At 34.2% G+C, this 26,486-nt stretch overlaps 1 protein-coding gene across 1 annotated transcript in view; it reads right to left on the bottom strand.

Annotated features, from left to right (window-relative positions):
* Nucleotides 1-26,213, bottom strand: part of MGAT4C (MGAT4 family member C) — a 1,054,150-nt gene extending 1,027,937 nt beyond the window's left edge. Inside the window, exon 1 of the mRNA XM_079936312.1 lies at nucleotides 25,369-26,213. The gene's annotated coding sequence lies outside the window, so the exon portion shown is untranslated. The remainder of the gene's footprint in view (nucleotides 1-25,368) is intronic.
* Between the last annotated feature and the right edge of the window lie 273 nt (nucleotides 26,214-26,486).

The raw sequence follows: 26,486 nt of genomic DNA, 5'->3' as shown, positions 1-26,486 counted from the left end.
AGTTCATCATTCAGGCCAAAAAAATTATGGGATTAGAAGTATTTGCATAAGTAAATGGGATGATGCAAGGTAGTATTGGGAATCTCAGAGGGAAATAGGTAGTGCAACCTAGTAGCATAAACTTCAATTAAGTTGGGAATTTTTAGAGAAGAAGAAGAAATCATTTGAACAGCTCTTAGCAAACGAGCACTACAATACTCTGCTCTTTCATGACCCCTGTGACCTACTGACCTTTGACTTGCCTCTAAAGAACCTTTCCCACAGCACAATAGACCTGCACAAGGTAGCATTGTGTAATTCTTAACAAAGTGATCTTTGAACTGAGTTATACTCTTTACTTGGATTAGTCATTTACTAGTTGGGTGAAGGTTGGTTAAACCTTTTAGGTTACAATTTCCTCAGTTCTAAATGGGAATAATGACAACTACCTCAAGGAATAAGTATACAGATTAAAGCATGTTTAAAGAGCGCTCAGAAAGAAATGGCTAAAATATATGGTCTCAAAAATAAAATGTTAGCAAATTATAAGTAATTATAAAATTGGCTATTTTTATTCTGTTAGTTATTATTATGTTGTGGCTTCCAGCAGCAGAATTAAGAACAAGGATTAAAAGTTATACTAAGGTCAGTATCCAATCAATCTATGGAAGAGCTCATGAATAGCAAGAACTATCCTGACTGAAAAATCAATGCAATCTTCTTTCTCCAGGCTTGAGGATCATCAGAAAAGAAGGAGCAAAGAAATGGTATTTTATCTTACTTTCTCAAGAGGGCAACAAGGACTCTGTTTCAAAGACCTCTGAGCTTCTGCTATAGTCTGAATGTTTGTGTCCCTTCAAAATTCATATGTTGACATCTTAATCCCCAAGGTGATATTAGAAGCTAGGCCTTTATAAAAGAGGTTCCAGAGAGCTTTCTTGTTCCTTCCATCATCTGATGACACAGCAAGAATGTGCCCTCTATGAGGAAGCCAGCTTTCACCAGACACCAAATCTGCCAGCACCTTGATCTTGGACTTGCCAGCCTCTAAAACTGTGAGAAATAAATTTCTATTATTTATAAGCCACCCAGTTTATGGTATTTTTGCTATAACAGCCCCTAAGACTTTTTCTCAGACTATGTTAAAAGATCTTTTCCTTTTCATTCTGTAATGATGAAAACTTGAGCATCTTTGAGATGCTGAATTTCTGAAGAGGACATCTATGTGAAAGCCAGAGGACTAAATAATCAGTAAAAAAAAAAAAAAAAAGAAAGAAAGAAAGAAAAAAAAAACTGTAAGCAAAGGCAAGAGCATGAGATTTGGCAATGAAATGAATTAGGAATTATGTCTTCTTCTGTCCCAGCAGCTATGTATGGCGAAGTAGACATTCTTATACACTACATACAAACTAACATTGCAACAGGGTCTTACATGCCTAACTGAAATCTGGCCCAAGGACTAAATTAAAATTATACTATTACAGTAAGGCAGATTGATCATTATGTCTGACAGTAGAAGGTATCCCCTACCAGGAAACTATTCCTAATAACACAGCAGGATACACTTCTCACACCTGGATGACATACCTGTCTAAAAAACCATCTTTATGTAACCTGACAGAAATTCTCCTCACTTGAATATAGTCTGAATTGAGAATGACAGCTTGCTTTCCACAGTCCCCTCTTTTCCACCTCTCTACAATTTCCAAAAAACTCATTTCTTTATTATTTCATTTATTTTGAAGGCTATAGGCTTCCATACTTGCATTCATTGGCTTTGATGCCAGTTCCAATTCCACATTAATTCCACCTAGTGCATTAAGTGATTAAGTGTTGATGCTAATGTACTTGAAAAAAACTCCTTCAGTTTGTATCGATGGTACTAAAGCAGAGTGCTTAATCCCAAACTAGATTCTTTTCTATTTTGCACTGTCCTCATTTTCCTGGAGTCAGTTATTTTTCTTTGTCTGGGTCACTTTTATTTTCTTGATAACTTTCCAGAAGATGACAGAAAAAGACAGGGCTGTAAACTGTAAATTTGTAAATTACAAATCAACTCTCTGGAAAGTGAACATTCTTGTTAATCAGCCAGGTGTCTCCTGAAACATCCCAAATGTTTGAAACAACTAGCTTGTCTGAATTTGTTGACTGTAACATTAGGTAACAGCAAAAGAGAGACAGGGCAAATAGACATGAAACACATATTAGAGTATATTCTACTCAGCAAAATGGTTAAATTTAAATTTCTATATATTTTATACTTTTTATTTCCATGACCACATCTTTTATGAATTCTTCCCTCATTACAGGAGATTTTTCTCCTTTCAGTGCATCCTGTAATCCCCAGCCAGATCAAACATTCTAGAATACTATTTCAATAGTGTCATCTGCAGAATAAAAGTAAGACACCTTACTCACCTCCCTGCAGGATAAATTCCAAGCTCCTTAAGCTACAATTCAAGGGTCAGGTTAATCCAACTGCCTTGCTTTTCCAGAGCTAAGCCTGTTTTTCCCCTATTCCAAATCCCTGTTCAAGCCAAATAAATGTATTCACTGTCTCACTTTGCCACCTTTGTGCCTTCACTAAGATAGTTATTCCTTCTTCCATCTGCCTGCCAAAAATAATATTCTCCATCAAGGCCCATACCAAGTCTCACCCTGCTTTCTATATTACAGTAATCTTGCTGGTATAAACATCTGTAAGTCACAATCATAAACAGTTCTACGTTATGAAATAACATAAAAGTTTGACAGTTACCCACTTTCTTAAGAGGCTTAAATATCATAAATGAAAGCAAGCTGGTTACCACAATAAGTGGTTTTATTATGACAATCTTTGTTTTTTCACATTTTCACTAACTCTTTGTCTAACCTCCTTGTTTCTTTTTTACAGGCTTCTTATATTTCTATTCAGGGAAGAGACTCTAGGTTCACTGCATTGTTTTTTACCCTAAACAGAAGATGAAGACTAATGGTCCTATAAGGATAGGAAAAGTATGTGTTTTTTTTTCTTCTACTCTAGAGTTTATTACAGTACCTGACACACAGTACACAGTCAATACATATCTGATGAATCAATAATTGTTCATTTTCATAAAAGTTTAAAAAATTATACTATAAGGATCACACTTATAATATATGATCATATTCATATGATATGTGGTTAAACTTCATAATAATTTTAGGAAAATGATCTTATGTTTTGTTAGAAACACAACACAAAGTATGCTATGAATTCTTGCACAAAAAGAAGTTTTAAAAAATACAAGAGACTAGCACTCTTCTGATGGCCTAAGTATAGCTATTTGGTGGGATTTGATAGATTCAAATAGATAATGTATGTTATCTCTAGATTCTACATTCAGAAAATATTTACTGACCACGGTCACGCTGTAAGATTCTAGAAATACAAAAATTAGAAAAAAAAATGTCCTCCCATCAAGAGCTGTAAAGTGAAGAAATTGACAAATGAACACACAATTGTAATGCAATGTGATATGGATTGTGATATAGTAAGCACAGGTGCTGTGAGATGATTTATCATACTGGATTACACAGAAAAACTTTCTCAGAGACAATCATATGTGAGTTGAATTTTAAAGGACTAGTAAAATATTAACTTCATTTAAAACAAATAAATAAATAAACAATAGCGGGGTTGATGAGAGGTTTGAAAGGAGTGTGTGTTTGACAGAGAATATCTTGTGTAAAAGCATAGAAGCATAAACACTCAAGAAATTACATATATTTTAGTATGACTGAAGTGTGATTCTATCAGGTTCTGAGGGGGGAGAGTGGGAGGACGTGTAGTGGATAGATCATCTATAACTTTTTAGATTTGAGGATGCTGTTCAATGCTTTTAAGCATCAAAGTGAAATAGATTGAATTTATGCTTAAGAAAGACTATTGACAGCAAAGGGTTGGATGGATTGCAGAAAACAAGAGGAAAGTAAAGCAAAGAGTTTTGAGATTGTGCAGCAATCCAGGTGAGAAATCATAAAAGTCTGAGCTAAGGTAGTGACAGTAAAGATGAAAAAAGAGGATATGTTTTAAAGACATTAAAAAAAGTCAATAAGGTTCAGTGACAGATATTGCATTGGGTTAAGAGATAGGAAAGAATTAAAGATGACACGAGTTTTTGGCTTGACAGATTTTTAGATTGTGGAAATATCTATCTGGAAAGGAATAAAGGAGAGAGAAACAGATCTGGGTGGGGATCATGATTTCTTGTGTTTCAAATGGCCAGAATACTTACTGTTTAGTGATCATGAAAAAAAATAGAATCATGTTTTTTCATTTGATAATGGTTAAAATAGAACACAGTCCCCTACAAGGATACACTAGATGCTATTAAACAATAAACCAGTGTTGACTAACAGCATGTAAGAATAAAACCTTTGAGAATTTTTAAATAGAAGGTACAAACTGCCCTTAATCGCACTAAACTTCAACTGTTATAAATCTTTGTTGTCTTTCTTCTTTATCCTTCATAGTTTCATTGACAGAAATATTTAATATCGCAGTGTGTTTCAATAACAACTCAATGAAGTCTTTTTCAAAGAAATTACTGTTCATTCACTCAGTGCCTGCCTATTCAAGTAGAAAGATGGCATCAGGGCAGAATGGAAGGCATTGAGAAGAAAGTGAATCTCTTCCTTTAGCATGTCCACTTAAGACTTTCCCTGCTTTAGGATTTATTCACATTATTGTCCTTCTTTATATGGACTACTGGATTAGTGACTCGGGCGTCTTCGGCTCCATTGCCTTTAAAGATCTTCCTTTCTTCCTATCTGACTTAAGGTAACCTGGAGAAAAAACAATCTGTCTCATGAATACTTGACTTTACAATGACCATTTTTGTCCCATTCACAAAACAGAGCATTACTTTCAGTTCACACCTCTACATCACTTTAAATGTTTGCTTGAAATTTATTTTTTAAATTACATTAATTAACCTGTATTAACATTATGGTAACTTCTTTGTAACTACTACAGAACTGATGTTTATACAGAGTGTTTTAAAACAGAAAAATAACTTTATTGTATAAGCCATTATAAAAATAATATATGCTTACTCTAAATAATTCAACAATAAAAAGTAAATAAGGTAAAAACCACTCAAAATCTCATCTCTCTTAGACAATCTATGTTACTATTTTGATGAATGACTTTTCAGGTGTGTGTGTGTGTGTGTGTGTGTGTGAGAGAGAGAGAGAGAGAGAGAGAGAGAGAGAGAGAAATGCAAATTGATAACATAATTTTATACTCATGGAGTTACACTGTACTTCCAATTTTATAACATTTATTATTGAACAAAGCATTTTATCTATCTTTCCATGGGTATGTAATCTCTCCTTGTTTGGATAAACCATAATTTTATTTTACCACTATCATTTAATAAATTTGAGGTTATTTCCCTTTTATGTCAATATAAAAAGTGCTTCAGCATGAATCTTTGCCACTGTTTGATTACCTCCTTAATGAAAAGAATTTTATATATATTGCCAAAATGCACAACAGAAAAGTTGTTATCAATCTACATGTTCACCAATAGCACATAAAACAAACTCTTTCCCTATATCCTTATGCTAATCTTGTCTCTTTTCTTCATCTTTGCCAATCTTTTATACAAAAGTATTGCATTAGTTTGCACAAATGCTACTTGGAAGGACAACTTCCCTGGTTACCTTCTATAAAATAGCACAACCCTATTCAGCAATCACACTCTGCCTCCCTTATTCTTTTTTCATGGCATTTTCACTACCTGATATACCATATATTGATTTAGTATTTATTGTTTGTCTTCCCCCATCAGGATTTACACTCTATAAGGGTTTGGTCTCTTTTCTATAGTTTTCTATCTCTAGCAACTGGAACAGGTTCTGGCATGTAGTAGATATTCAAGACTAAAATGTTGAATGAATTTTTTAAAAAACATGTATTTTTCTTTTATAAATCACTTACTTATGTTTAGTGGCCTCTTCTCCAACTTTATCATATACTAAATTCTCATATTTATTCATATCTGTTTTTTGATTCTTTGCTGTGGTCCATAGGTTAATATGCCTATTTTTTAAATCAGTATTACACACTTATTTTTTACTGTATTTCCCTAATACATTTAAATTTGAAAGGGCATAATCCAGCCCTATTTTGTTCATTAGATGTTTCTAATAATCTCTGGCAGATTATATTCTTTATATATTTATATTCTTTATATTCTTGCAGATGATCTTTTGAACCATTTAATCAAGTTTCACATAATCCCATTAGAATTGTAATTGGAATTGCACTGAATCTGGAAAAATAGTTAGAGAAGTCTGACATCTTTACTGTGTAATCCCAAGACAATGCATGTCTATATTTACAAAACTTCATTTCAAAACATATAAACTTCATTTATGTGTGCCAATAGAGGATGTTATAGTTCACATATAGCCTGAATATTTCTTAAAAGTCTACATCTAGGTATGCAACACTTTTGTTGTCATTGTGTGTGTCATTGTGAGTGTATCGTGATAATACTTTAACTAGTGTTTAAATTGCTCTTTGAAAGATCTTGCATTAGAACTTCTCAGAAACCCTACATTATAATGCCATAAAGCATACTGAAACTGAATTAGAACTTTACATATAAAATTGTTTCAATAAAATATGAATTAATAGCCTAAAAATGGACAAAATCAACTTATATTTACCTTGAGTTTAAAAAATCAATCTTATTTTTCTTAAAAAATGTACCAATGACAATATATTCATAATTTTCTAAATGAAACCCATTGACCTTTATATTTAGAAAAATTTTAGATGTGTGGTTGAGTCATTTTTCCAAACTTTTAAGATGGTGATTCTCTCTGTATAAAAGAAATGTTCTTTTTTTCTCAACGTATTTAAATAACCTAGAATTAAAATCCCAGGGGTAGATGAGAAATAAATGCACACACTCAACATGCTCACTTTCTAGAATGCAATTTGAAAGAACTCAGATATGCTTCGACCTGAGAAAAATCAAGAAGTCTCACAGATGTAGCTGTAAGCTTTTTGTTTGTTTGTTTTACATAAATGCCATGCTAGTCTTTACATAGTCATGAAAAGTTGCATAACTTAGCCATTAAGGAGAGAACTAGAAAACTTAAAATGAGTAAAGTTTCCCAAAGGTGTTTTTAAGCCAAACTATTGTTGCTGAGAGAATATGATTTCTAATAAATGTGTTCACAGTCAGCTGAGTGGAGAGCCTGAGAAAGAAGAATGCTAAATTGCAGCTTTCTGAGTACTTCTAAAATGACCATATATTTCATATGTTATTGGACTTCTGGGTACTGATCGTTGAATTGACCACATCTTTTTCTGATAGGCCAATCTTTTTTTGTCCTATTTCAGCTTGGAAATATAAACCATAACTCCTACACAGTTACATTTGCCATGATCTGAATGAGTCTTCCTGTGTAATTTCCACTAATCATTTTTATTCCTCCATCTGTGCAAAAGACTACTTGATATTACCAACTAACCATCTGCACGTTTTTGGAAAGGCTGCATAGTGCCTGTTTATGTGAAACCAGACATATCCTCTCTCATCACAAGCTGAATTCACCAAAAGAAGAGACTGTATAAATATTTTAAAGTGTTCCTTCTCTTATTAAATAAAGACATATGATATGACTAACGTAACATAATCAAGCTGCATAATATAAGCACCAACCGCAATATTTCAATGATACAGTTTTATTCTTTGTGGGAGAAAAAGAGTTTTAAAAATTAATGGACAAAATAAGGAAATGGTTTTAAGCCAAAACTATGCTAAATTGGCAGTTTTGCCTCACAACATTTTGTTGGAAGAAGGCAATTTCTGCAGTTTCACAAAAAGACCTCCCTTTCTCTGCCTTAGTTACTATCCCCTGGGCGCTTTATATATCTTCCAGTAGACTAAAATGCTGCTCCCCCAGGGCATAAAGGAAGAACTAATCTCACCATTTGCTATTCACCATTCCACGCTCTAGTTTTCTGAGATTTTCAAAAGCAGAGCTGTGATACAGGGGACCACATCCTTCACACCTGCTTTTATTCCCTGCTCTCATCACACTGGAACTCACTCCCATAGACCGAGTGCAGGCTTTCTTCACTAGCAGAGTTCAAATGTTTTCTATTTTTCCTCACAACAAGTTCTTGTATCTTTTGAAATATTTGAATATACTTGACAACTGAAATCACATATTTTACTAATTTTTCAAACATACTTTAGTCTCTAAAATTGTCTTTAATGGGATTGACTGAACAGGCTGCATATTTTAACAATCAGCTGGTATGCTTCCTTGATTGTGCTGCATATTTGAATACTTAAGGTTTTATATATTTTTTTGATTGAGACTCATACTTTAATGAGCCATACGAATTGCATCTTTGCAGAGAAGGTCTGTCAGAAACTTAGTGTTGAAGTGTTTGGGAGACTTTCTACTTGCATCCTTGTATGTGTACTCATGTACATGCGTGTTGGGAGAGAGGTTTTTCTGGTATCTGGGGAACTGCAGTTAGAGATAAGCCTAAAGAAAATGTATCTGTTTTAAAAGAAAGATGAGCACCAATTTCTAACTCTAAGTTCAGGTTACAACTGAATGGAATTGTGCTTTCATGTTAAAAAAAAAAAACAACAAAAAACTTGAAATCCCATCTCTTTGATATAACATTAATGTTTTAGTGACCAATCTTCTATACATCTCTGTGTGTATGTATGTGAAGCACAATGGATAAACTCCTAAATGCCCTGGTTTTATAAAGACGTGCTGAACTTACATCTTTAGGGAGAAATCAAGAAACAGTTTTATTTTTCACTGTTAAAAAGCTCTGATGGTTCTTACTTCCCTGCCCCTTGTCAGAAATGTGGTCAGAACTCAAAATTTAATAGTAAATTTCAGGCAATGAAAAAGTCTAGTCTAAGCTAAATAAGTACTTTTATCTTACATTCAATGTAAAGTTTCTTTTCTCTCCCTAGACCAGAGAACAGCAGTAAAAAGGGAAAGTACGTAAGTGTGGTCTTTTCCTTCAGTCTCCTTTCTCCTCCCTCAACTATGATTAGAATTAACACAAGGCAAGACAAATAAACAAACAAATAAAAGATATAATAATTGGAAAAAAAGGAGAATTATCTTTATTCACAAATGACACAGTTTATGTTATGAAAAATTCTCAGAAGAAAACTAGTTTATCAGATTAGCTAGTCAAGACTGGAAGCTCGACTTGGAGAAATATGAAAGAGAACATTTTTTCAGAAGGTCTTGGTACTGAGCTCTCATAAGGTACTGCAGTAAGTAGCTATATATATTTATTTATTTATTTTTAGGTATTTGTCTCTTCCAGAAAATAAAATTGTATTGATTTATATTTCTTAACTACTTAAATAGTGGCTTGAATTGGTGGATCAGAGATGAGATTTTATTTGGATGGTGAGTCTAGGTTAGCAACCACATAACATTCATCTAAGTTACATCATCATAAAAATGATCTTTAACTCTCATGAACTATCCAGTAACAGTGAAACACATATGCAGGTGCAATCCTTCATTTGTGTGTTACTTAGAACTCTTAGGAAGGGAATCTAACTGTAAATATTATTTAAAACATTTTTTCTCACTCTACTATAGGGTAAGAATAGGGATATTTACTGTTTGTATTACTATTCATTCATTTGTTAAAGAAAACTATAGCAAGTATCTTCTAAAGCCAGATGCTACTTGATATCAGATAAATAATGTGGAAAAAACATAGTTCCTGATATCAATACTTTATTCCATCTGTAATGGAAAATTTTGGGATTTAACTCCCCAGAATTCAGGCCTCTTCTGATTTTTTATGAGTTTTTAAGTCTGGAATTATGAAGAGATTGAGATTTTATTCTACTTGCAAGATAAGTTATCTTGCTACATTTGCATATATGGTAGCAGAAAATCATAAAACTTCTGGGCCAGAGAGACAATGTTTATTACTCACAAAAATGACAGTAGACAGAACATTATCTTTGTGCTGGTTAACAAGCCCCAGTTCCCACAAAGCAACATGATTAGAGTTGGGTGTTGAATCTTACACTGTGAGAATGTATTACAAGAGGAGGAAGCCAGAGATTAGGAAGCCCTTGGTCTTACATAGGGGCTGCTGGCAACCTGAATATCTTCTTTTTCCAAAGAGAGAGACACATTATTATTATTACCCTGGAATGTAAGTGAATCTTCTCTATAGATGGGAGTGAGACATCTCTATCTTTACTCTACTGGGGTATAAATAAATCTGAGCAAATTGTCTGGTAATGCCTAGACATGAAGTAACATGAGAGATTCATGGAAAATTCACTTCTAACAAAGGGAAGGCCTAGTTATACTTCTGCAAAAGTTGAGCATATGAATGAGTGGACAACCTCTTGCCCCCATTCTGTATACAGTATTTTATTTAGAAAGTATATACAACCTAAGCTAATTCAAAAATTCATACTGAAACTATGGAGAATCCTCTCTCTTTCTCTTTTTCCCCCATTGAACATGTACAAAATGTAATTTGACAAGATTAGTACATTCAACATGCATTCTTCAAGAGTATAACTTAATCAATAACAATTTAGTGAACACTGAATACATGCTGACACGTATGATATGAAGATGAATTGGGCACGGTCCCTTCTAACAAGCTGCTTAACCATCAACTGGTGAGGGTCCAGGGTGAGGATTGTAGGGACATAAATTACTGCAATACCAAGTAGAAAGAGGCAGCAGAGCACAGTTATTAAGAGTATAAACTCTGGAAGAAGACTCTTCTTAGCTTCCCTAGTTATGGTTTAGACAATTTATTTAAGCTTTCTCTAGCTCTGTTACTTCATCTGTAATAATGACCTGGTAGTATAATTTAATCCATGAAAAAGTGTCTGGAATAATGCGTGTACTAATAGTAAACACAATACATTTTAGCTATTATTATTATGCTAAGTTATAAATATGGCTATGTTTAAATTGCTTTCAACTTGTTGAAAAAGCACTAACTTACTATATTCTTTTCATTTTATTCATAGCACTTATTACTATCTAAAATTATTACATATATAAATATTCACATTTACTGTGGACTCCTTTCCATATATATGTTTAATCATTTGTTTAGATCTCTCTCTTTATAGTATAATTTGGAAAACAACAAAGACATTGTCTATTTTATTTTTCCTATAGTTCAACTCTTAGAAAATTATCTTGTATAAAATATAATCCAAGTAAACATCATCAAATAAAATCTACTTAGGCCAGTCAGGGAAAGTAAAAAGTACTTGACATTCTCAAGCACACATGTATTGATAAAGTATAATGTATTTTTGGTAATCGTTAGCTGGAAATTAAGCTGCAAAACTATGATAAAAACTATTTTCAAGAAGTCCCAACATACTATGGTAAGAACCTTAGATTTTAATTTTGAAACAGACTATCACCAGTTTCTTCACCGTGAGAACTATTTGCAAAAATTTTCTTTGTAAAAAACTATGTCAGCAATATTGAGAATGAACTGAATGGTGATAGAAGAAAATGGATACATGTATATTATGTAGAAAGTTAAAACTTCAGGTAAGAGATGACAAGTGCCTGCAATAGGTCTCACAGGATGGATTCAAGTAATATTTTACAGACATAATGGACAAGATTGGAGCAATTCCATATGGTGATCAAGCTAGGTATACAGTCAATAGAGTTGATGTTTCGGATTGCAATTTGAATATATTGTGTGACTCACTTAAGCTTCAACTAACTGTCAACAGAGTTCCTAATGGTTCTCTAAGGGAGTTTAAAAGAGGGGCCAAAGTAAATACATCTAAATTGAGTCAGTGCATTAATTTATATAAGACAAAGGCAGCTGCCTCCACAAAGAACTAAAGAAGCAGAAACAAACTGGTATTTTGTTTAAAAAGGTTTAAATGAACTTATTACACACACCCATCTGGCTGCACTTATCACTCCTATAATTAAAGACAATGTTGTTTCAAGTCTTAAAGATTAATAAAGGATCAAACCAAAGTCTACAGAAATTATGTTAAGGAAAAAATAAAAGATCTGTTTAAGCAAAATCTTCCAATAAAAGATTAAGAACTTCTTTCTTTATAAATACACTTCACAATAAAAATATGTTTGGCAATGCAATTCACTATAACAAAGTACTAAAATAATTCTTCCTCAGAAAGAAACCACAATGTTTCAGACCAAAGAATCACAGAGATAATTTAAACTTTGGCCTCAGCTGGTAGAGAAAATAATGCAGAGAGCCACAGAAATTTTTTATCTGGAGCCATGTTTTATCAGGATCTATGTTTCATCTGGATCTATGTGGAAAGCAGCTTTAAAAGAGCAAAATAGAAAAGATTTTGAAAATAAAATCTAAAGGCTAAAGTTATTTGATGTTAGACATTCAGCTACAGGTCCTGAAGAGTCAACTGAGTTGCATGTAAAGAAAGTCATGGCTTGCTCAGAGCTTCAGGGACTGCTGAAGAATAAACACTAGACTCTCTTCCCAGACAAAGGAAATATCACATTTGGGTACTGGCTTTGTGTTTAAAACATTTTGCCAGCTAAATGAGAAGCGTTCTGTATGTTAGTGGGTGCTGGGGGCAAAAACAACTCTGGCTTATTGTTTTCTTTACTGTTTCATTTTCTAGTCCCAGTTAGGTACTAGTTAGTCCCAGTTAGTCCCAGTTAGAGACATATGTATCATATGCTACAAGAAATAGGGTGCAATAACAGTGACATATTTTTTCTTCCTTTTGGTAAAGGAGCACTTTACTGAAAACTCTGAAATATCTTTCTATAATCACTACCCAAAACTACCCAAAAGACTTGAATAGCTGGTCGAGAATGAAGGCATGATGAGAGCCTGTAGTAAAGTAGAGAATGCGGTGCAGAATATGTGTACAAGGACAATCTTGTGGGAATCTTCTGCTTAAGTTCTCTGCTATTGTTTGCAAACTACCTCTTTTAGTGTGCTAAATAGAAATGGACAGAGTTCTCTTTGTGTTATGAAGAGGCCTAAGTAATGCTTTCATGCCATGGAGCATAAAAGCATGACTAAATGATTTTCCTTCGGCATGTAGTTTTTTTCTGATATGTAATTAGATGGTGACACCTCCCACACATTTACCTGAATTCAGTCTCAGATATGAATTATTAAAGTCCATATCAACATAAGGGTCTTAGAATGGAAGAATGAAGGAAGGAAAGGTAAATGAATAAACACTCAAGGCTATTCCTAGGAATGATGGCCATTTACCCTATTTTTCAATTCTTAAAACAGTCATTTTGATCTATCACCAGGATATCAGAATGTGACAGCAAAGGATTTTGGGTATCACATGATAATATTTGTTCTGTCTGTATATGCTGGAGAAGAAATAGCCTACCAAAGAGAATAGAATGGAAGGAGGAAGTGTTGTGATTCATTATAAGATTGAATAGAAATGTGTTCAAATAATGTTGTCAGCCTGTCTCTCCCTCTCTGTTGTTGTTGTTGTTATTATTATATTATTGGCTATGCTTTTATTCTGTTGATCGTGTTTTCAGGCAAGACCCCTACTGTGCTCAGGGTTATGTAGTGTTTATAATTTACAATTTCAGAAGAGAAATAATATCATAAGTTGGTTAAGAGAAAGCAGCTTGAGCCAGTATTGTTTAGAAGTCTAGTCTTGCAACTTACTAGCTAATGTGAACTTGGGTAAGCAACTTAACACCTCTGAGCTTCTGTTTTTCTATAAAATGAGTATAATAACAGTATTAAAGCTCATAAAGTTATTGTGAGAATTAATTTCTTCTGCATAAATAACTTGGAATAGTGTTTGGCACATTAGAAACATTCTATTGAAGTTATCTAAAAAATAAATAAAGTGGAACCAATCTCTCTCACAGTGTCAATATTGTAAGGGTCCTGACTGGCTCTGCTTCAGAAGTGCACTCACCTATGAACCAGCCTCTGTGCCCTGAGTGATGACACAGCCAGAACACAGGGTGGGAAGTGCAGGCCTTCCTCTCTGACAATGTCACAGGAATCACGTGAAATGGGGGAGGGATAATTCCCAGAATCAGATTAGGAAAAAAGAAAAAAAAACAAGATATACTCTAGCTATGAACTGTTTTCATTAAGATTGTCCCATAAACAAGGGTATTATTTCAGGATTAAGATGGAAGCTGTCAGGGACTAGGGAAGGCAGAAGGAGGAGAAGCAAAACATGTATTGACATCTTTCCAGCCAGGTCCTTCTACTCACCTGCTTCTACTACTTCCCCATTTTGTGTCACTGTACTCTTTGCCCTCCCCCCAGCCCCCCCAATAATTCTCTCTACTTCCCAGCATCCTAGGATCATACTGTGGCTTTCGTATGTGAGTATTACAACATATGTCCTAGACCTTTCACTGTCAAGTGTCTTTTTAGGATATGTCTGTGTGCTTTTACAACATTAAAGATATCAACCACTTCAACTAGAAAATTTGTGAATATAGTAAAAACAAAGCACACTAAAGGCTTTCTGATTTTCAGATAAAATGCTGGTTGCATAAATGAATTATTTAATTTTAAACTGGGAACCAAGTTAAACCACAAGAATTATAGAAAAAAAGAGTGTCCTTATGTCTCTCATTTTTTGTGGATTTATTTTTTGTGGATTTATTCATTTCTGGGTAGTAAGTCAATCCAATAAAGTATGTCATTACTTTATTCCAATTCCAATTCTTCTGTCCATTTTGTCCTGACCATAATACTTTTAAGGATACATTGGCAGATTAGACAACAGTACAGTAAAACTGGGAAATCTCCACTGAAAAAGAAATGGCACACACTGAGCTAAACAGACATAAGAGTATTTTTGCCCTTTAGGGAAGTGTTCAGCTCATCTTCCTTGTTTCTAATGCACTCAAAGCCTCAGCCTGACTAATTCATACTCAGAACAAATTACATAACATTCCAAGAATGACACATCCAAAGTTCATTCATTCTGTAGTAGCTTGACATTAGAAAAGGGCAACTTTTGAAAAATGAATAAAATAGATTTTCTCACTCTGCTCGTCATGTCTCAAAAACAGCTGAACAGGTTTTTTGAAACTTAACTTTCAAATAATGCATCATTCAACATTCACCATTTTAACATTGATACTGTTAAGATTTGCAACAGTCATTTTTTTCTGAAAACCTAAGTAACTCAGGATTTTAAATAGTATTAAAAGTATAAGTTCCACGAGGATAATGACTTTGTCTCTTTCAGTCATAGCTTAGCTCAGTATCTTTCACTTAATAAATGTTCTTTTTCTAATAAGTGATCAATTTAATGAATGATTAAAAAAGGGTTTTATTATGGAACATAAGTATTACATGATAGTGAAATGCACAGGTAGATAATCCTCAAGTTATTAATTCATAATCATCATTTCTGGCACTGAGTCAGTTACACAAAAATTATTAATGTATGATACCAACAACAGGCAAGAAACATTCAAGTGAATTTATACCAGTCCATATATTTGCAGATGTATCACTTAAGTGTATATGTGATATATTAATCAGAGCTGCTTCATTTAAAAGCAGGAGCTAACCTAATTCAAATTGGCTTTGTTAAGAAAAAGAATTTATTTAGGAATGTAAAAATATGACTTCTAGGAATCTAGATTGATTCTAACCTCAGGACATTTGGATCTAGGGGCTAAAATAATGTACCAGGGATCTATTTCTCCCTTTACCTCTTGTACCTCATTTTGTCAACCTCCCTTTATCCTGCAAGTATATCATCAGCGTCTGTTCTAAAAAGCAGAGACTCTTTTGGTCATGTGCCCAGCCCTGATTAATTATTGTATCAGAGGCTTTGGATACACTGATTGCCCCAGATCTTGAAACATGTGCATAGTCAAGAGGCAAAAGGAAGATCACTACAAATAACAGAAATACTAGAGGTGGGGATGAGGTAGTTCCATATTGAAAGGGTTGGTACACTGATTACACAAATGACCTCCATTATTCGCATTTCCCTGTTTGCACACACTTTGCAGTACAATGTGACTTTACAGCTTTTACTATCAAAGGTGGAGTCTAGTTTTCTACCCTTTGAATCTGGCATGGCTTTGTGACTTGCTTTGGCCAATAGAATGCTTCTGCTCTCTTTCTTTACTGCTGCCAACTACCATGGGAATAAGCACCAGCGAGACTGATGGAGAATGAGAGACTACATGTAGTGATCTGTCTCAGGCAAGACACTGATCTGTCCCAGGTAAGACTGCCACAACCATAACCCAGACCACCCTCCAGTTAACTGCATATGCATGAACGAGCCCAGCTGAGATCTATCGACCTAGCTCACCAAACCAATTTTGGAAAAAGAAATAGATACTGAACCAAAAAAAATGTTGAGTTACTTTAAAATGATGAATGGATTTCCATTGTTGATTAAAACTATCTCTAAAAGAAAAGAAAATATTTCCTTACAATGATTAGGTAAATGACAACATCCAGTGGAATAATTTTATAATTTCCCATAATAGATATTATGAAAAACAATATTAAAGTGCATGTTCTATTGTGTCTATTAAATAGAATGGTCATATTGCCTAAGAGATGCAATTCTTGAAAATGGTTGGTAAAAGATTAAGGGATTCGGCATTATAGGAAAAGGGCAGATCTTGCAGCCAAAATAAAATGATAAATGATGTTAAAATAAACATAAACAACATTGTTTGCTTTTGTGATAGACTGCCAATCAATCCACTGTTTTTAATATTTTTTTTTGCATTTCAAAGCAAGACAAAGTAAGAAATTAATGGATTAATAATACAAAGTTAACTGAAGGAGTGACCTCACCTCACCAACCATGATGCAAAATGAAGCCAGTATCGATGGATGGAAAGTCAAAAAATAGAAGTTTTTTTTTTTCCCTACTAGAGCAGCAGAGTGAATAATAAATTGAAATATAATGCTTAGGTTGGCTACAGGGAAATTTGCAATGAGTAAGAAGAAGCCAGAGAGTCATTTCTTGATATAATTTTCTCAAAATGATATCATGTTACTCGAAGTCTCACTTAATAGCTTCTCAAATATAACTCTTGAGATCCCCCAGAGAGTTATCAATCCTCCTAAAGCTGTACCTGTACTTTCTGAACTGCTGCAATAAAGATTAGGCAAGAATATAAAGAAGATAACTTTTTACACTAACTAGATCATGTTTAAAGAACAACTTTATGAAGCTGTAATTCCCTGTTTAATCAAATTATATTCCTATTAGCAATATTTGTATGGAACGAGTCTATCATTTATAGTTGAATAAATGTTGTGTTTTTAATTGTAAAATGGGCTTTGAGCCCCTCATTAAAAACAAAACACTCAAAAAGATTACTAGTATTAACATTGTAGCAACTTAATTCTGAATCTTACCATTTCTCCTCCAGAAACAAAGTAAAAGCAGGGGGAAATCCATAAGTGAATTTTCATACAAACTATGTGACATAAAACCTGAAAATTGCAATACGCTTTTAAGCATAACCAAAATTAGTTGAGACCAATAGAGCAATGTAAGAATTTCTGTAAGAAGTTACACAGAGAGCTGAGCCACAGAAAACCAGCAATGGTAATCTCAGACACCTCCAGTTAAGAATCATTCCCAAAAGGTGAGCTCCCCATCATTAGTAAGAAATGCTATGAGCAGGACAGATTTCTCCAAAGAAGCAGGAGTAGTAGTAAAGAAATAGAGGAAAGGTGGGGAAAATACAGAGTGAAAAGCTCTGAAAGCACCAGCAAAAAACATCTTCCAAAAGTAGGAAAATCATATTGGATGCATTCATGAGAGGCATCAGCTGATGAAGAGACTGGGAGTGCACGGCAGGAAGCGAAAAGCCTCTAGCACCTGCTTAAATTTGAAGAGGCAGCAAAGTCATGGCTGGACAGAAGACTACATTTGAAGGAAACAGAAAATCATCTTATCAAGTGAAGAAATCCTTTGCAAAGGCTAGAGATCTACCCCATCACTCTAATGACTTCTAGGAATCTAGATTGATTCTAACCTCAGGACATTTGGATCTAGGGGCTAAAATAATGTACCAGGGATCTATTTCTCCCTTTACCTTATGCCCCTCCCTTCCCAGGAAGAAAACTCTTGCAAAGAACTAGTCCATAAATTGCCAATTGCCTAAATATAGGTAATCAAAAATGAAGAAGGAAAATACTCAAATAAGGATTAGATAAATGACAGAGAGCTACATAACTTTTCTACAAAATAATTCCTCAAGTAAATGTTGCCATGGAACAGATAAACACTGTAAACATTCTACCATGAATTAAAAACAATTATAGTAATGATGAACCAAGCGGAGAATGAATGAAAAGTTCAAAACAGGAATACAAGAACTCAAGCAAGACATGGCCAGACAACCCATAAAAGTGAAAGAACTGACAGAACTCAAAAAAGAAAGAATCAAAAAATAAAACCTTAAGAGAAATGAGAAAAAGTTAAAGGTCCAACAAGGTACAACAGTTTATCTTTAATTGCTGTGATTAAAAAGGCTCCTTAAATTTCCATATGCATTTGAGCTTTTTCTTTTTTTTTGTCTCCTTGTCTACTCAAAAACCAGTAACACATGTTTTTTCATTACTGGTTTAATAAATCTTATAGGGCTATTGTTTCCTCATTGCTCTTCTTTTCAGTGGTTTCCTCTTTTTCCCCCCCTTATTGTCATTATTATTTTATTAGTATAACTGTTATATAGAAGGTGTCTCTGTGCATGTGTATGTGTGTGTCTGTGTTTGAAACACTTTTATTCAGATATACAAGCCATTCACCTATGTTTTCTTCTAGTATTTCTGGCTTTATTATTATTTTTTTGCATTTGAATCATTGATTCACTTGAAGTTTATACTAGTAGATGGTATGTATTATGGGCCAATTTTATCATTTCCAGATGAATACCCAGTTTGAGCATCATTAAATAAAGCTCTCTGAAAACAAGAAATCTTATACACTGTTGGAGAGAGTACAAAATGATACAGCCCTTATGGAAGGTAATTTGGCAATATCTACAAAAATTTTCAACTACATTTTCCCTTTTATTCAATAATGCTATTTCTGAAGTTTATCCTGAAGTTATTCCTCTACAGATGTAAAGCAATGTGTATACCATAAATCTTTGCATTACTGAAGTACTGAAAGACAAAATACCTCATCTATTCAATGATAAAGTCTTTTGTAATTGGAACTAAAGTATATCAACATAATGAAATATTAAGAAGCTCTCTCTCTATATATAGAAACATGGAGGAAAGGATTCAATATGTACCAAGTAAAAATATTACCGGAACTGCTTAAGAAACTTGGAAAACAAGAATTTGTCCACATTTGCTTATATTTGCATAAAGAAAAGCTGAAAGGATATCTAAGAAACTGAAAAAGTGGTTAACATTAGATGGCAGGAAAATAGAGGGGAAAGGAACCGGGTTGGGGAGTGACTTCATAGTTGTGTTAATATTTGAACAATTACCCATTTCAAAAATTTATAATGTGTCTTTTTAAGGGAACGCTTTGTTTATGTGTTTCAGATCACATTAGTCCTAGTTAAATTATGTAGATTATAAAACTAGATAATCCACCTGAGGTTGTTCAGATCAATGACTCTGTTTAACATTGGGTTACCACTTGTTGGAAGACACTTCATAGATCTCTAACATGTCTGTAGTCTTGCAAGCAGAAGCACTGACAGTCACTTTTTCCAGATTATCCTTTCAAGGATATTTGTACAGCAAACAGACTTAGAAAATATAGTGTCTCCACCTGGAGCAAAGAGAGGTTTGTTTCTTTTCCAGTATAATAAAGATAATATCTCCCTACCAAACAAAGGGACAGGTTTGTTTGCAGCCCATTATAAAAGATTGGAGTTTTCTGAGATTATGGTTTCTTCCCTGTAAAACTTACTGCATGTGCAGGTAACACCTTGCCTGTTTGCATCATCCTGTGGGAATTTAGGCTCGAGGAACCACCACAAGAAAATGATCACACATTGGTTACTACTTCTGCAATTGGAAGTAAACTATCTTTTGTCTCTAAGACCAGAATCTCATGCTTTCTGACAATATCCATAAAATGTCAGTAAACTAGCTTATTGACTTGCAAGTAGCATAAAGTCTCAGACCCACTGTGGTCTAGACCATGTTGTGGTCTAGACAACATTTGGCTTATATATGCAGATTTGTGATATATATGGCCTTAAGTCCGTATAAAGCAAGTTTCCTTATCTTATAAATAATTCTTAAATATTAATTCAATCTTGTGATCAATTAATGTAATCATATGCTTTTGTGTGTACATGCATGTGCATTTTATAGGAAAGGATGTAGGAAAATTGAGTTAGGGCTAGTCAAAATGTTTTGTATTACTTAGAAAATGTACTTATGATGGAAACTGGATTCCAGACTACATTTGAAGTATCTTAGAGGCATTTTCTAGATGACGTTCTCATAAACGGAAAATGATTCTTACAAAAATTAAAATAGTAAGGCTAAAAAATGAAAAAATAAACAGCATCAGATAGCTAATTATACTCAGATATACTTTAAAAAGCAGTAATTAGCCTTTTGACCAAACTTGTTATTAAATGATTTTTTGTACTGAACTTCAAATTATCTTCAAAATAACAGAAAAAAAATTATAAAACGGTAGCACAGAAAGACTCCAATTATATATGAGCATACACATGAACCTGGAAGAATGAAAATTTTGATAGTGATGTCCTGTGTATGGTGATATGTCATGTAATCTTTACTTGCTTATTTGTGTATTTCAGCATTTACTGTTTTTTTATTTTGGTTTTTTTTCGTTGTTGTAGTTTTTTTTTCTTCTTTTTTTTTTTTTTCTTTTTTTTGCGGTACGCGGGCCGCTCACTGTTGTGGCCTCTCCCGTTGCGAAGCACAGGCTCTGGACGCGCAGGCTCAGCGGCCATGGCTCACAGGCCCAGCCGCTCCGCAGCATGTGGGATCTTTCCGGACCGGGGCATGAACCCGTGTCCCCTGCATCGGCAGGCAGACTCTCAACCACTGCGCCACCAGGGAAGCCCCTAGCATTTACTGCTTTAAAAACAATAAAACAAAATCAAAATAGAATCTAGTTTTATTTCCAAAGTTTTAATTATTAAAAAATAAAATTGTTTATCTAATTCAAGCTTTTTCTCTCCAAACTAGTTTGTGAGTATAGGCAAAATACATGTAAAGCAATGATGTCACATGTCCACACTATTTTTCTAACGGCTTTTCTATGAAGGTAACTTAAAAAATAGCACGAAGAAATTCATACTTTCTCAGTAATCCAGTAGTTGGAATTTAAAAAATACATGGACGCTGAGAGGAATAGGTCACTATAATGACCGAATGTTTGACGTATCCCCATGTATTGTCAATACATGTTTTGACAATATTTTATAGTCATGTAATGTAATGTTTGACGTATCCCCATGTATTGTCAATATATGTTTTGACAATATTTTATAGTTGCTTCAAATGCATTCAATTTACTAACTTAAGCCAGAGCATGCTACTTTAAAAAATTTTCTTAGTCAACACTTTTTAATCTCTTTTTCCCTATCATTGAGTAGGCCTAAGCAGGACTTGTCTTCCTCTCCTTCTCATTAATGTAGCCCTTTCAGAATCATACAGCAATTTTTGATAACTAATAATAATGTGAAGTTGTTTGAAGGGTAACATGGTTTAATGTCTTATTTCTGATATAGAGGGTCAAGAGACCAAGACATATATTTTGGAATTTGTTGAAGATATACTTGTGAGATTCCTACTGAAAAACTGGTCTGAGTTCAGAGAGCTGAAGTGAAGGCTTCTTTTACTCCATATTAAAATTGATTCAGTAACCCACAGTCCTAGTGACTGTCCTCATCATTTATTTAGACTTGTTTTATTGAAACATATAAGTAGCTAGTTCTTTTCAAAGTAAGAGGAGAAAAATAAAAGACCTAAGAATTCTCCATTTTTTCCTTTATATGAAGTGTGGTTTCCCAAGCTCAGCACCAATGACAACTGTTCTACATAATTATTTGTTGTTAAGGCAGTGGGTCGGGAGAGGGACAGGTTGGACAGTGGTAAGGAGAGGGGTATCCTGTACACTGCAGGATGTTTAGCAGTATCCCTGGCCTCTATCCACTAAATGCCAGCAACCTCTCCATTCATGACAACCAAAAATATTTCTTGCCATTGCCAAAATTTCCCCGAAGGCAAAATCACCCACAGTTAAATACCTCTGATATAATTATAATCAGAATTTGCCTTATATAATAGGTTATGCTAACTGGCAGAACTAGGGATGGCATATAATAGTTAACCAAGTGACATGTTTTATTATAGCCTTAGCCTTGTTCACGCCCTTAGATATTGGTAACTTCATCTTGGAACCATTAGTTCCTCAACTGTTCTTACTCTAGTAAAATAAGGAGGTTTTTGGTAGGTGTGTGAGAAGAGGTTTATGTCCAATGAGAATGAAGCAATGGTATTTGGCCCATAAATAAAGTTTACACTCATAAAGAATCAAAGATAGACAGGAAGTTATCTCCTCTCTGAAAATTCCCTCGGAAAGCCTTCTCAACAAGCCAACCCTGGTACACTCCAGAAAAATAAGGTAACCAAATTTCCCAATTTGCCTGGAACACTGACTTGCTTATGCTTGTTGCTCCTGATTGGTTATTAAGAATAAATTCCTCTCACTCTCAAAAGTGTCTTAGTTCAGGACAAGAAGTTAAAAAATATAACCCTTTATCAGTGGTAGTCTACTACTTTTGAACTAGCCATAGTTCTTGGCCTCCTAATTATCCCAGAAAGACCTACTACAACTCATTGCAGGTAACAATTGGACAGGCAGTTTTGTCTGGAATTTAAGAGCATGGACTCTGGAGTCAGAAAGTCTAAGCTCAAATTCTAACCCCATCACTTACTAGCCATGATACTTTGGCTCTTAGTTTCCTCATCTTTAAAATGTGGTTTATAATAACAGTTGCTTCCTCATAAGATCACATACATAAAATACTTAAATTACATATAAAATAACATGCATAAAATACTTAGAACTTTCCGTGACACAATACTATTACATTTTTGGCTCATGATATCTTGACCCTTGTCTCTTCTACTGTGCACACTGGGGAAAAAAAAAAAAAAAGGTGTGGGAGACTATACACATGTTTTTCCTTGTAAACTGAAATTGTGCCATCAACTTACTCATTAAATAGTTCTGATGTTTTCCAGTTGCTTGTTTCAATAAAATTTGAATCACATTGCACTTGGTCATTTATAAGTGGTTTTTCTGCACTTAATAATAATTTCATTTGTGTTTATATACTTTTCAATATCACATTTAGATTATTATTATTAATGCTATTACATTATACACTTTTCTTCCTGGAGAATAAATTTCAATATTTATCTGGTCAGGAGTTTGGAAATGAATGTAGACTTCTAAAATAGCCCCCAGTGATCCTTACCTCCTGATATTCATACTTCTGTGTAATCTTTCACCTTAATACGGGTTTACTGGCTTGCTTCTAACTGGTAACACATTGCAAAGGTAAAGAGATGTCACTTCTGTGATTAAGTTACTAAAGATTGTGATTTCCATCCTATTAGCAGATGCTCTGTGCTAGTTCCTTAGCTTATAGGTTTCGACGGAGAGAACTTCCACGTGGAGAGGGCTACGTGTCAGAGAACTGAGGCTTTCAGTCCAACAACCCAAGAAGAAATGAATACTACCAAGAACCACACGAGCTTGGAAGTGGATCCTTTCCCAGGCAGGTTTCGAGATGACTAAAGACAGAGGATTCCTTGATTACAGTCTGTGAGAGTCTCTGAAGCTGCAGGCCCACATTCCCATTCAGTACAAACTGTGAGATAACAATTATATGCTCTTTTAAGCCTAGCTTTTTGACAATATAATATGCAGCAAAAGCTAATTCATTTAAAAAAAGAAGAGAGAGAGAATGTGGTACATATGCTCATAAGCTATTCTTACCTAAAAGTACATTCAACTAAAAATAAACTCGTTGCCCGTGCTCCATATTTCCTTTATCTCATTGACATCATCATAACCTTGATTTTTCATGTAAACCTCTGTTTAAAACTTTTAAAGAAATTTTGGTATGAAAGTGAACAGAAAGTGGAGCAGTGGGAATAAGGGAGGCCTTGTTTAGTTTTTGTTTGTTTTGCTTTGAGAGAGGAGATCCTAGGCTTAAGTGAATAATCCAGGAAGAGGGTGAAATAGATGACAATGGAGGTGGAAGAGGGACAAGCAGAAGAGAAATTCTTAAGAAAGCAAGCTGGGATGGCATCCAGAGGAGCCTAGAAGGAGGAATCCATCTTTGACTGGAGGGGCAATACTTTAGCCCTCACTTCACAGAAGGTGAGAAAGAGGGGTAAATATTTAGGTATGCTGGCAATTTTACTGATGATCATAAAAGGGAATTCATGAATCAGTGTATGTAATCTGTATATTACCAATATAAAATGACTTGAATGTAATAAAATATAACTGATGAACTATATAGACATAATTAAACCTATTTCTAATGAAATAGGAAATATTGTGAACCTGTCTGTTTTACTTGGGGAGAATACAAATACAGATGGTCCCTGACTTTTGATTTTTTGACTTTACAATGGTGCAAAAGCAATAAGCATTCAGTAAAAACCATGCCTCAGACTTTGAATTTTCATCGTTTTCCAGGCTAGTGATATTCAGTAGGACACTCTCGTGATGCTGGGCAGTGGCAGCATCTGCAATTCCCAGTCAGCCATGCAATCACGAGGGGAAATAACTGATACACTTACAAGCATTCTGTACCCTTACAACCATTCTGTTTTTCACTCTCAATAAACTACTTTATTCAATAAACTGCTTTATTATAAAATATGCTTTGTGTTAGATGAGTTTGCCCAACTGTAGGCTAATGTAAGTGTTCTGAACATTTAACATAGGCTAGGCTAAGCTACGATGTTTGGTAGACTAGGTATATCATATTAAATGCATTTTCAACATACAATATTTTCAACCTATGACGGGTTTATTGGGACATAACACCATCTTAAGTCGACAAAGATCTGTATACTACTCATGGGTGCCATCTTCTATGTTCCACCTTGTAAACATTTTTAGCATGTGAGGAAATACAAGGAAGATGTATGCTTTGATCTGCCATCAGAAATAATTAAGTACTGAAACTGAATCAGTACTGAATGTGCAGGCAAAGAGCAAGCTAAAATTGAACATGTACCTTTGAAGAGCTACTGATGTTTTAACTTAGCCTCAAACACTGCTATTTATTCATGCTGTCAATTTGTGTTATCCAGTTACAAAGAATCAGCTTTATCCTCACCTTTGATCCCTGAGGGCACTGAAAAATACCTTCTTGCATATGATCTCAAGAGGATTTCATCCTAATCTCATTCTCTAAGGCAGCTGGCTTCATGCCCAGATACCCCAAAATGCAGGTCAGTTGGTGAAATGGTCATGTTCTCATTTCCACAAAGAGCAAATGATGCCCTTTTGCTGTGTATGGACTTCCCAGGCATGTAAAAATCTATCCTGGGTAGAAAGAGACAAATGGAAATAGAAAGGTTCATGGCAAAAGTGCATAATATACTGAAGAGTTTCCCCAATGTCAGTGTATTTGCCATTGCCCTCTACGATGGCATTGTAATCAAGAGGCAGTGAAATGAGGAGAGCACACTGACTGGTTCATAATTTTTTTAATGTCAATATTAAAGAACTGTCCTTTATTATGATTTTTATAATTTCTATGTTTTTGTGCTAAAATATATTTTATATATTTCATTGTACAAAGTTTGGGCAATAGTAATTTTGTTCATACCATTCCTGACAAAATTAAATTTGTCAACCCTATCATGAAATCCAAATATTTGGGAAATACTAATCTTGGCTAAGATGGATGTTCAGTTTTACTTTATAGCAGAGTGGTGAAGAAAGTGTGCTTTGTAGTCAGATTGTGTTCATATTACAGCCCCAGGAATGGCACTGGGACATTGGACAGTTTACTTACTTAGTCTATTCCTTAATCTCCTCAGATATAAAATAGCCTAATGAAAGGAACTAAGCTCATGAGTGAGCAATTAATTCATTCATAAATATATACAATATCTGGCAAGGAGGAAGCATGCTCCGTCAGGGTAGTCTGTTATCATCTTAAAGCACTGAAACTCTCTTAGCACAATTATAATTAACGTTTATTAATTAATGTTAATTAATTAATTTAATGTAACAGCAATGAAGCTCTGGAAAATCATTTTTTCTTTTTAATTAAGCATACATTTGTTGAGCAATTACTATTTTCTAGAAACTATCCTATAATTTAGAAATACAAAATTAAACCAGACAGGATCCTCAGAGAGTCTGCAAGCTAATTCCTTAATTTTCAATGAAAGTTTTATTTATATGTTTAAACAGGTGACCTTTGCTTGGAATTAAGCAGACCTC

Source organism: Stenella coeruleoalba, assembly GCF_951394435.1.
Source record: "Stenella coeruleoalba genome assembly, chromosome: 11".
NCBI classification, from domain to species: domain Eukaryota; kingdom Metazoa; phylum Chordata; class Mammalia; order Artiodactyla; family Delphinidae; genus Stenella; species Stenella coeruleoalba.
Note: the sequence above shows the minus strand (reverse complement) of the source record. Positions and strands in the feature narration are given on the sequence as shown.